The following is a 13,442-nucleotide window of genomic DNA, read 5'->3' as shown; positions in this document are numbered from 1 at the left end:
AGTACTTGGCTCTTCTGTAACTACTTTAACAACTGCAAGGCTTGAACATGAACATTGCTTTACTGTCTCCTTGGAATTGTACTTCCGTTCTATCTCAGGAATGCAAACCCACTGACTCGCTCTGCTGCTGTTTTGTAAACAAATATAATCTAGTTTTAAGATCTCTAGTCTACAGAGAAAGTTGGCTGGAATGATAGTCAACTTCCATTTGCTTTATGATAAATACATTAAGACATAATTTTTCACTAATGATGGCATTTTATTTGAACTGTTATGTCAATTTGGCACCACTGGTAGCATCTCTCAGAATGTGGGCTCAAGCCCCAAGTTAGGACTTGAACTCATCGTCTTGACTGACATTCCAGCCCAGTACCGAGGGAATGCTGCAGGTGCAGTTTATATGAGAAGCTAAGGCCTGGTGTCCCGGTTCAACTCATTCACCAAATATTCTGTTGGGGGTATTAGCTTGCCAAATTTGCCTTTAGGAAACTATATTTGACAATAATTACCTGTGAAGTATTTTGAGACATTTTGATGTGATGGCTGGGATCTAAAACTTGAGATTGTTTCTTTACCAAAGAATTTTTGAGAAAAAAAATGCATTATTGAACAGTGTTAAATTCACTAAGTTTGAGGAGCATCTATTGGGTCAAGATGCTAAAAATGCAAGAGTTTGGGGGGGTTCTAACCAGTCTTCGTTATTTAGCTGGTCACATAAAGGAAATTTTAATATTTGTTTTCCTGAAATGCCAATTAACCCTTTTAGGATTTCTAGAAAACATTTAAATATTTTTAATCTTTAAAGAGGAACAGCGTATCAGAAAAAGTATCACTCTTGAGATTCAGCAATCACCATTTTGTTCATGGTCATAAAATATCCAACTTGCAATTTGGCTGAAGGAATTTTCAAGTCAGCATGAGCTCTTCCAATGAATAGCTGACAATTATTCAATATGTAGGGTGCCAGACAGTATCTAGTGTTGTCTAGATCCAAAAAGGCATAATCAATAAGATGACCTCTTCGTTCTAGAGCACAGAATAATAGTATCCAAATCAAATCTCCAATTCAATAAGTAGTTTGAATGATATGCAACGTCCTTTGAAAAGGACTTTCTTTAACTTATGGCTGAGTGAAAATATGCAGCTCTTTGTCTATACCTATCCGATCCTACTCAACATGGTCGCTCATCTGGAATAAAACTGAATTTTGTTCTATCCCAAGACTTTTCATTTCTGTCCTTTCCAAGAAGAAAACAAAATTAGATGTTATATTTAACTTTTGTGCTGGGCCATTGTTCATTGTTCCTTAAAATATAATCTCCACAAAAAAGACACAATAGGCATTATATGTTCTCTACTCATTATCCTGGGCTTTGATTTGAAAGAGCATAAGTCGAAATTCACAGGCAATTTGCATATGGCATAAATTGTAGTAATTTGATTCAAGTATCAGTGCACTCATTCATCAAGAGAAGAAGCACCGAAACAGCAAGCTGAAACTTATTGAATATTATTTAGACTTTGTTTCTTCAGGTCAGCTTGTTAAATGAGATGTTAAAAATGCAGCAGGAGTTGTGCCTCTTTTAAGTTCTGGGAGTTTGAGTTAGGTTAACACAGTCATTAGGCTGCAATGAAATCAGTCCAGAAACCTTTTTATATCAATATTTATTAATGTTATTACATTCTGCAAACAACATGCATCACATATCATGCCTCTTATACAGACTAAAATATTTATGTGTTTATGAAAGAAAAAAGCCGAATATGTGAACATCAGACGTAAATAGCAAAGGATAGTGTTAAACAGAATCTGTTATAACTATGAAAAGGTTAGGAACTGTAGACTCAGGAGAGAGGAACCAGCTGCAGTATTTTGGATCAACAGCTTTCTTGGTCCATTACATGTCAATATTGCTGTTTGAATGCCACAACAGTGTATTGATATGACAGATCGAATGGAATTTGAAAATAAATTACTTCCTGACTAAAGAATAAGAGATAGCCCTTTAAAAATTAATTAGCATTTCAAGCCCAGGCAAGCCTTCTCAAATAATAATAATAATCCTTGCATTTCATATAGCGCTTTTCACGTCAGGAGGACGTCCCAAAGCGCTTCACAGAACACACTGTAAAGTGAATTGACTATATTTGTGGGTGAACGTGGCAGCCAATTGCGCACAGCAATGTCCCACAAACAGTCGTAGATTAAAAATGACCAATTTATTATTTTTTTTGTTTTGGAGGGATTATTATTAGGCGTGTGGAGTAAGGAAACTTGCCCAAGGTGTGGCATAGGGGAAGATTCAAGCATTGGCACAAACACAAATGGTAATGTTTCAGTTTTCTTTAGTGCCAACACAAATACCTATTTATTGCAAAAATGCAAACAGAAGCCCATTGAGTACTGAAGTTTTGAATACTCAAAGATTAATACTTGTATTATTAAATGAGTTGGATAGTTTCGATTTTCACACTTATCTCGTGGGAGTGGGTGGTGCAGGCAATCAATGGAGGATATGTGCTTCCTCCTGTGATTGCTTGTGTCAAGAGATCCTCCTGCACACACCACTACAAAGGGAAAGCCAAGATAAAACAATGGGGACTTTAGGCTCAGTTGACAAAGTCATTGAAAATGAGCCTCGGAGACTTGGAGGTTATATTCACAGCTTGTGCTGAGATAGCTAATCTCAATAGGGACAGTAATTGGATACTGCAATTGACCTCAGAACCCTTAGGTTAGGAAGAGAAAATGTTAGCCAGGTTTCTGCTCTTAATCGCTGTCCACGGTACCTGTTTGAAAGTTTTCATGGTTGGATGATGGAGAGGGTGGCATTGTGCCCGAGTGTGATATCCTGGAATTAACTATTCAGCTTGTCAATATTTGGGTAAGGTTGCTGGAAAGTTACCTGTCCTCTGTAAAGCTATGTCACAATGTGCATCACTGTCTTTAGGAATGGAGTACAGAAACAAAAACCATAATGTGTCTTTAAACAAAAACAACTTATATAGCCCCCTAACGTAAGATAATGTTTCAAAACGCTTCCAGGATGGGGATCGGACATTGAGAAACGGGGAGCAGGAGCGGAAAGGGGAACTTGACAGTAGTTTTAAGGCAGGATTTGAAGGTACTCAATAACAAATTACATTTGTACAGCACATTTCATTTCGGGAGGATGTCCCAAGGCGCTGGACAGTCAAGAATTTGCACCGGAGCTGGAGATTGGGATGAGAAGGGGTGGAGAACTGGAGGGAGGGAGTTCCAGATGAGAGGGCATAGCAGTAAAATGTAAAAATGTTAAACTTTTCTTTAGATGAAGATTCATAGAAATGTGTTTATGATTTAGCAGTTATTAACTGTTTTCTAAACTTGACAAATCTTTCTGGTATTGTTGAAATTTTTCAACACTATTATACGTGCAGCTTTGCTATCTTACTCCCTTAAAGAAATGTTCACAGAGTTTGATCCTACTATAAAGCAACAACAACAACAACAACAAGATTCAATTTATAGAGCGCCTTTCACGTCCCAAGGTGCTGGACAGTTGGGTCAGGACCCGAGCAGGGGGGAAATGGTCAGGGTGAGGGAACGGAAGGGAAGGAGCGAGGAGGGGGTAGAAGCAGAAAATAATAGTGCATAAATAGATTAGTTTCAGGTTGAAAAATGTGACAAAGACAAACAAAAAGAGAAATAACAATTTGTAGATCAGTCACTCATTTTTATCATTATTTTATTATTTCATTTTTGTGCATGAGGACTCCATTATATAAGAAAACAAGTGCAACTGTAGGAATATTTTGGTTTGTGTGGCACAATCAGAAGCCTTGACTTTTGGTACTTAGTATGTAAGAAACCAAAGTAATGTTTCCTGAGCACTATAATTCTCTTTATTACAAATTCACTGTAGCTTTGAAATGCAATTGTGTGTGGTTTTGAAATGTATTTTTTATGAATATTCAGCTAAATTAATTGCTTCCACTACTTGATGTAATTAATGTTACAGTATATTCTGTGAAGTACTTTGAGACATTCTGAAGACGCGATAAGGCACTATATCAAGTGCAAGGATTATTATAATTATTATATCAAGTGGACCCTCTGTGTAAAAAAATAGCATTGATTAATAGAAGAAACCAATAAAAGGAATTAATGTACAGGTCCATGAAATTTCAAATTAAACTGAAATGAAAGCAGCTGGTGACATGATTTATTACTATTGCAAATAATTTACATAAAAATCTGTCAAGTTATGAGCAATATCTGATAATTTGTTGATTTTATAGAAGCTAAACAATTATGCTTTGTGATATTTTCAGTTAACTAATAGACATTTTAAATATAGCACAAAAATCTGCTCTTCATAATGTTGTAATCTTTCTCTTGGACTTATGTATTGCTAAAGATATGACATTGTCGATCAGAAGGTAATAAATCACCGTTCAGTGTTAAAATACAATACTTTTATTCAGGGCATGAGAGCATATTTAAAAAATGTCTGCATTTTAATCAAAGAGCACTTTGTGAAGCAAGAATTGAGTAGTTATGAAATGCAGCAAATACTAGCTTCAACACTAATTTCAACTTGCATTTATATTTATATAGCGCCCTTCACACAAGATAGCGTCAATGTATATTTACAATATATATATATGTACAACCCCCTTCAGCTATTTAAAGCCCTTTACAGAAGAACAACACAACCCATATATGTGAAAACATTTGGAGCCAGTAATGTGGGATCAGAACATTGCCTTCCCCCCGAACCAGCTTTAAATTTGAGTAATTCTTCGCAATTTTATAATTCAAATAAAAATGAAAAGGTTCAGTGGAGCAAGTGGGCAGAGCCCTCTAGTGGCAAATATTGTTTGAGCAATTCTTCATGGTGAAAGCGCTTCTCCAGTGAGAATGAGGCAGGCAGGCCAAAGGCAATATACTATTAGCAGATCAAGCACAGCCCAAGCTTGGCCAAAGCTGATGTTTTGAACTTAAGACTTCAGAGTAGACAAAAGCAACAACAAAATTACATTTGTATAGCGCCTTTCACGTTGGGCGGACGTCCCTAGGTGCTGAAAAAGTCTCCCTACTATCTGAAAACTAGGGTTAGTCATTGTTCAAAACCCTCTAAGACTGCAGAGATCGGGTCTGGTGCCTGTGGATCGCCACCAGAGAGTGTTATCACCTAGAAGTCTTCCTCCACTTTTATATACAATTAAACGTGCTTAATTATATGTTTAAACATGTCTATAAAATATAATGGGATGATAATAATAATAATCCTTGCATTTGATATAGTGCTTTTCATGCCTTCTAGACGTCTCAAAGCACTTCATAGAATAGACTGTAAAGTGAATATTTGTGGGCGAAATGTGGCAGCCAATTGTACATAGCAGTGTCCCACAAACAGTTCTGGATCGAAGTGATCAATTTATTATTGTTTTTTTTCTTGAGGGATTATTATCAGGCATGTGGAGTAAGGAAACTTGCCTAAGGTTTCACCCTGCCGGGAATTAAATTACGATAAAGGATTTCTAAAAAGAAGCTAAACAAGTTATAAGTGATGAGATAAACGGTGGTTTAATGCTTCCTGACACTGTTATTATGTTACTACTGTATCCACTAAATTTATTAAACAAGACTTGATGCATTTAGCTAATTTGCTCTAGCACTGTCTTTACAAATTTTTGAAATATTCAAAAGCCCTCAGGGTCATATTCATAAAACATATGTACTTATACTTGTCTTTGGATGCATCCTGTTTTTATGTCACTCAAAGTTTTAAAAAAAACAAATTTCCGTTTGGATGACAACCAAAGACTCTGGCTGTGGCTTTTTTCTTGTGGTGTCATGTGCTTTTCTTGTGATCAGGCAAGACAGTTAACCTGAATATTCACCACAACTGATTCTCTGCAGATTAAAGTGATATTACTTTCTATCTTAGATTTTTACAGAAACGTTTTTACAGAAATCTCCAACATTGTGCTTCTTGCAGAGCAATCTTTACTGATTTGCGATACAAAAGTTCCAACATAGGTTCTAACAAAAGTTCTAACATATGGCCTGAGAAGATTTGTTGCCAATTGTTTTTTCATACTGACCAAACAGATTTTTCCTATGGGAGGCAGTGCTTGAACAATATCTGCTGAATGTAATCTGCTTGGCAAAACAACTTTATTAAACATCTGCTGTCTTTTCCTGATGACATATAGCTAAGAAGGTGGACAACAACAACAAATTATAATAATAATAATTCTTGCATTTCATATAGTGCCTTATCATGTCTTGCATTCATATAGTGCCTTTTATGTCAGGAGGATGACACAAGGTGCTGGATACTTTTCTGGGAGATGCTTTGGATGAATGGGTTTTTTGATTTTATTTTTTGATTTTATCATTCTTAGGTAGACTGGCTTTTGCTGACTGTTTCTGTATCTTAGATTTACTTCTCCCATCTTAAGCCACTAACTCTGGAGTAGGTGTTGAGCACCACTGCCAGGATGTTATCGGGAACCTTTGCCATATCCAGTGCTCTCGGCCACTTCGTGATATCACATAGAGTGAACCAAATTGGCTGAACATTTGAATCTCTGATGGATACTATTTATGCCTTCATTAGTGACTTTATTAGTGCTATTATGCATTCACAGAAGCAGCAGGTTAGTAATAATAATAATCCTTACATTTGATATAGCGCCTGTGGAGTCCTGCAGCTCAGTGGTTAGAGCGATCGCTTTGCAAGCGAGAGACCTGAGTTCAATTCCAGGCAGAGGGCAAAACCTTGGGCAAGTTTCCTTACTCCACACGCCTAATAATAATCCCTCCAAAACCAAAAACAATAATAAATTGGTCATTTTCAATCTACGTCTCTTTGTGGGACATTGCTGTGCGCAATTGGCTGCCGCGTTCGCCCACAAATATACAGTCAATTCACTATACAGTGTGTTCTGTGAAGCACTTTGGGACGTCCTCCCGACGTGAAAAGCGCTATATCAAATGCAAGGATTATTATTATTATTATCATGTCTTCGAGACATCTCAAAGCTTTTCACAGAATATATTGTGAAGTGAGTTGATTGTATAATGCTGAGAGAAGTAAGCACTCGCCATTCAAATAGGTGATATTTGCTGCACACAGGATAGTAACATACTAATGTTTTACAATTGTCAATTTGCATGTGGACAATTGCAAATTGAATTAAAGCCAACTCTCCCCAGGTGATCCTAGGATCCAGAGTGTAATTCTGGCATTTGGACTCTGAGGCCATCACCTGGTGCCCCTGAATCTGTCCATCAGGAAATGTTGACTCAGATGAGTAACAGGTGGCACTCAGCAACTTGGGATCCCATCTCGTGTGTGGCTGTGTGTGGCTGAAAGTGTTTGTCAGAAGCAAAGGGAGGAACTGAGCAGTACAGATTATTTAAAGAGAACCTTTATGAGAAATTACTGAAACTGCAACATGTTACTGTGAGTACTGAAAGAGGCAAAAATCAGACAAGAAGCTGAGGCAAGTCTTATATTACTGCTTAGTCTCTGAAGAGAGGCTTAACTTTAAAAGCGATGTAGAACAAGTGTTTTTACTGAGATCAAACTCAGTTTACTCTAAACTGTTTCTGTTCATTTGTGTGCTTGCTTGTACAACTTGCCAAAGGTGTGATTTGGTTGTTGTTATGTAGAAAACTGTTGCTGCATTTAATGAGGAAACACTGACCTCTTGTTGTTAGTGTGTGTATTCCATTGCTTTCATTTTAAATGTGCTTTCATTTTAAATATTCAGTAGAATGTGATTAGAAAATATCCAGTTCAGCTTGTGGGAAAGTGTCAGGATGATGGGTGTTAAAACTTCCCTTTGATCTAAATGTTCAATAATAAATTCTCAGCTGGTGTTTAATATTCATATTTCATACAAAACTGTAATTTAATAAGTTTAAGTCCACTCAAACTATTGTATTTAATTTAGGGTTTGGAATTTTATTCTCATTAAGGATTTATGCTCTGCTGATAGAACAGATTTGTCTACCCACTGAAACAGTTGTCTAGTTTATCCTCCCTCCAGCAAAGTGCTCTTTCATGAGTAATGGTTTAGTCTTTAAAAGCCTGAAGTCTATGGGGTAGATGGAAGTGAGGAGGTCTTGAGTCTTGATATCCTAAGGAGAAAATGATTTAGAGTAGGGAAATGTTCAATAAATTCTGATTTTACTATAATCAAGTTATGGGGAGGAGGAACAATGTATAAGACACTGCACTTGAACTTTTACTGAACAAGGTAAAAAAATTCACAGACATGGGTAGATAGGAGGGGTGAATGCTTATGTTGAGAATAAACACCTATATGGACTTGTTGGGCCAAATGTCTTGTGGCTGTACTATATCATTCTATGTAATTATGTGTTTTAAGTTACTTATTTTTCTTTCATGAAATAAAAATCTTCTACAACAAAAAATTTAAAATGTTTATTTTCTGTTATGCTGAACCAAATCTGTATCCATGTGTATGATAGAAAGACACTTAAAATCCCGAGTCATCCTTGTACCCCACAATTAAATAATATGAAATAAATGTATTAATGATTTAACAAAATGTATTTAACTTTGAAGTTGTATTTAAACATTGAGTCAATTGTTTATTACGTAAGAGTTGTGCATTTTGTTAATGTTGAAAGCAATAGTTCATGGCAGCAGCTGCTGAGATTGGGGAAAATTGAGCCAGAAAAAAATCGAGAAATTTCATAATAGCCCACATTTACATTTAGTATTATGTATACTGTATTTTGTGACCTATTATTTCTAGTTATAAATGGCTGCAACTAGTAGTGATTGATTGATTCTATCTGGCGCTAATAGGAGAAAAGCGATTTACAGCATTAAGAAAATGTTTATAATTAAATCTATCAGGTGCTCATAGGAGGAAACTTCATCTTTAAATTTTCTGACACAGTATCCAGTCAATTCACTTTACAATATATTCTGTGAAGCGCTTTGAGACGTCTTGAAGACATGATCAGGTGCTATATCAAATGCAAGGATTATTATTGTTATTGAGTATCCAAACCAGACTGAAAGTTTCAGATATGTTTACTACTTGCATGTGTACATTTTCCTGGGTCTGGAATGGAATTAACACTTTTTGGAGGAATGCAGCCTGTTTACCTAATTCTGGAGAGTATTAGGCAGAGATTGGCAAGAGCCAAGGCCAAGATTATACTGTCAAGGCTTGTGCACCCCAGAGTGTGTATGTTGGGGGCACTGCTGGAGTTGAACCAGTCAAATTACTTAGCTTGGCAACAAAACAAGCCAATCCTAAACTCCTCTGTAGTGTAGAGAATTTCAGAAGAGCAATGAGAATGATTAGTACTTGTAATTAAAAGACTCACAGGGTTTTCACTGGATTCAGAATTTTGAAAACTCAGTATTCCAGATGATTTAGATGTTCCTTTGGCTCATTTCATCCTACCTTCCCCCAACACACACGGAGTGTCTTGTCATTTACAGCATCAAGCTGTTGTAACTGACTAAGAGTTGGTTGCAATGGTTTTTGTCTGTCAATTTCTATCATTCAGTTTCTTCCTCTTCTCTCTTCCTGGAAGATTTTTTTTTCCTACTGCTGTTCTGGTTATTTACTCTGTCTTATTCCAAAAAGCAGCCTCTATGGCATACAAAATGTAGTGGTCCAGTGCCAAAGTAACCAATCCAAAGTAACAAATCCACCTTGAAGTAATATAGGCATCTGCAACTACAGCAACAATTTACATTTATATTGTGACTTTCATGTTGGGGGAGATGTCTCAAAGTTGACTGTGAGCCTAAGGTTGGGGAGGGAAAGTGCTGAAGACGTACTTAATGCCGTAGGTTGGGTAGACTGACTATTTTGTGCTAGACAGCAGAAATTTTATTTTTTGTTTTTAATTGGATTACAATATCTTCTCCTAATTAACTATTTCTCTTTAAAATTCCAAAATAAATCGGCCCCAGCTGGAACTTTATTTTGATCTTCATTCATCAAAAAAAACATTTACCACAAATAATCCAGAAATCTTTCTTGTTTTAATCAGTTTCCTTCACAAATGTTAAACAACAGATTCCCTCTAATCCTAAGGACAATATGTCACTGTTTGTTTGCAATTTTTCTACGTATTTGTACAATAGCCAACTTTGGTGTAGATGCTGAAGTGAATCCACATGTATGATTTACAATCCTGAACAAATTAATTCTCCTTGTAAGTTCCCCGAATTCAGCAACTCCAACCACATGTTTGAGTTTACTATGTAACAGTTTTAAACATGGGTTTTGAAATCTCTACTGAAAAATTATCAGTTTCAAAAACACGTTAATTGCTTGTGACTATTTTGTAATGTATGTGAAATCGTTTTAGCAGCAGGCGGTGTGTATTTTGCCTACAAAATATATAGTCACTGCACTTTACAGTATATCCTGTGAAGCATTCAGAATTCTTCCCAACACGAAAGTTCCATCGAATGCAAGTATTATCTACTGTACAGGTGTGGATTTGCCACATATTGTACATACGCTGGGAGAAGTTCTGTTGTCTGCATTGCAATCAAAATGGTCTGTTAATGCATGAAATGCCATAATAATAATCGTTGCATTGGATATAGAGCTTTATCACGTCTTCGAGAGGTCTCAAAGCACTTCACAGAGTATATGTAAAGTTAATTTACTGTATTTTGTGAGCGAAACTCATTGCAAAGCATTGCTGGAACTTGTAGTTCTGTTTAGTATTTGCTACTGCAGCTTTTGGGAAGGAATCCCACTAGAATTAGTATTGATGGTATTTTTAAGAAGTTTTAAAAAAACAATTAGCCCAGGATTCAGCCTACTACATTTCTGGCAACCATTTTCCTGTAATTGGAATTTATTGTGCTGTCTGACTTAGTTCCTCTGGGTCTTTTTTTATATAAAAAAGTAGTTAATTTAATTTTCTTTTGAAATCATGCTCATATTAAAAACCACACTCAGAAGATGGTTGTATTTTTTCATTTTAGACTTCAGCAAATACAGTGGAAACTGATGAAATGGGAGGAAAATAAAACTTACATACATCAAAGTCAGTTTGTGAAGGCCTGAAAATCTAACATTACATTTCCATATAGCTCTGCAGTCTCTGCCTGCACCACATTATTCATTCTCTCTCTCCTTTTTACTAACCTTATTTTGTTGGATCTGAGTAAGATTGAAGTCATTCTGAGATTTGCATCAAATTCTCTGAACCCTATAATAACGATTTTTTGAAGGAACACAAAACCTGATTCAAATTCCTCTCTTCTACTCTTACACATCATCAAATATTTGTGATTCAAGCCACAATTCATTTTGTTGGAGGAAAGCCTGTCAACTTGCAGGCTGTGTCCTGGGGCAATCTCTTAGTAAAGTGCAGTGCGTGCATTTGAAAGGATCAGCGTGTAGGATTTTTGGATAACATTCTGCTTTTTATTTGAAACACTGGACTGAAAGCCATTTTGTAACAGACTTCTATAGAATATCCTCTATTGAATTGGATTTGTTTTTGTTAAAGGGGAAGCAATAATTTTTTAGTATTATCAGCTTTGTTTATTTGAACTAATGAAAGTCATATTTATACTATTCATTACAGAGTTATCTCACTTTTGGCAAAACACCACTCTACAACCATTTAAAGTAGGAGAGTGAACAACTCCCAGCAAGATCTACCCTGAGAGGAGAGGTGCAGCAGTTAGTTGTTAACTCATTGTTTCAATGCATTCCCAGTGTTGTGAATATAAATCACACAAGAGAATCCACTTAGTAAATGTTTGCTCACACACAATATTTGCAGGCAAATTTTAAGATAATTGAAAATAAGAATACAACTTTTTAAATAATGGAGAGAATTAAATACTTTCTTTTGCTAATATTCTGTAACGGGTATGGGTTCAGCATGAAATCCCACTATTGCGCGAGGAAGTTTTAAGGTGATAAGGAACAAGCACAGATAATGATCAAGTACTTCACAGGATGCATTGTGTCTTGTGATGTTTGCCTAGGATGGAGACGGGAGCTAGCCATGTTGGATAAACAAATAAATAATGTGGATTTTCATACGGTTAGCTTCGGGATCAGGATGTGCATGTATTTATGCAGAAACTTTCTGCCTTATCAAGATAAACTGATAGTCTGAGGAAGGAGCAGTATCCATGCTTCCTTGTGTTCCTGGAGACTTGTTTTTATGCAAGACTTTGTAAAGCTCCTCTATGGGGGATGTTATGCAGGGTCTCCTTGATGGTTCCTCAGTGACATGATCTATTGGATGTATGTATTTTATGTAAAAGAACTGTTTATATACTAATATTCCTCTTTAATATTGGGGTTTAATTTGCAATGTTTCTTAATGGGATTTCTTAATAAGAAATTCAGATCAAACAAATGAGTTTTCCTTCCAGTAATCAGAAATACATCAATCCTACCTGTGGGAATTCCATTTGTATACAATCTATTTCCAGAGGTGCATTCTCATGCGTTGATGGGAATTCTAGCAAGATTCTTTATGAAGAAACACTGACCCATTCATAAAAGGAAAGTTTACTTGATAGATCAATGTAAGTAGTTGGGTATGAACCTGGTTTCAGCAATCCGAAACTCCACCCTGCCTGAAGGGCACTATATAAATGTAAGTTGTTGTTTTTGTTGAACCATACATGATGGGACTTATTCAGATATTAATTTTTCCATTAGTCTATCAGTTATGAATTATTAGTAGTCTGTAAGCCAAAGAGCAGATGAGTTTTGATCATGTGAAGCAAGTGCTTTAATTTTTTTGATGCAACCCATCACAGGAAATCTCTGAAATGTGTTGGTGAACCACAAAATGGTGGGATGTAGGTTGTTAGAAAGAGGCACAATTGCACAATATTGTTTCTTGTGCAGTTTAAAAAAAATTAATAGTACAATAAGTATTCCATTCTGCAGTCATTTAGATGTTGTGCAATATCTTCATTAAGCTAATGTCTTTTGGTAACCTTGCCAGTGTGATTTCACAATAATTTGATATAGTGCCTTTCATGTTGTTAAAACACCTCAAAGCGTTTCACAGGATATACTCTAAAGTGGATGAAACATAGCAATCAGTTTGCGCACATGAATGTCCCACCAACAGCCGTGGAGTCAATGACCAATTTTATTTGGGGGATTGTTGGCCAGGACAACGGGAGAAGCTCCTGTCTCCTTTCGAACAGTACCATGGGAATTTTATATCCACCTGAACAGGCAGATGGGACCTCGGTTTAATGTCTGATTCAAAGGAGTTTGTTCAGTTCCTACTTTTATTTTTAACCTGCAACTCTTGGCAGGGATTGATTCAGTTCTGTTTGTAATGCATCCTTCTCAAGTCTTAGACATTCATTGGCTTTTTTTAAAAAGTGGCTGAAAAGCTAGGATTTGGCCTATTTTGAAAACCATTTGACAAGGGCTGCAGA

The sequence above is a fragment of the Callorhinchus milii genome, unplaced genomic scaffold (genome assembly GCF_018977255.1).
Source record: "Callorhinchus milii isolate IMCB2004 unplaced genomic scaffold, IMCB_Cmil_1.0 Scaffold7, whole genome shotgun sequence".
NCBI classification, from domain to species: domain Eukaryota; kingdom Metazoa; phylum Chordata; class Chondrichthyes; order Chimaeriformes; family Callorhinchidae; genus Callorhinchus; species Callorhinchus milii.
This window is presented reverse-complemented; position numbering follows the sequence as displayed.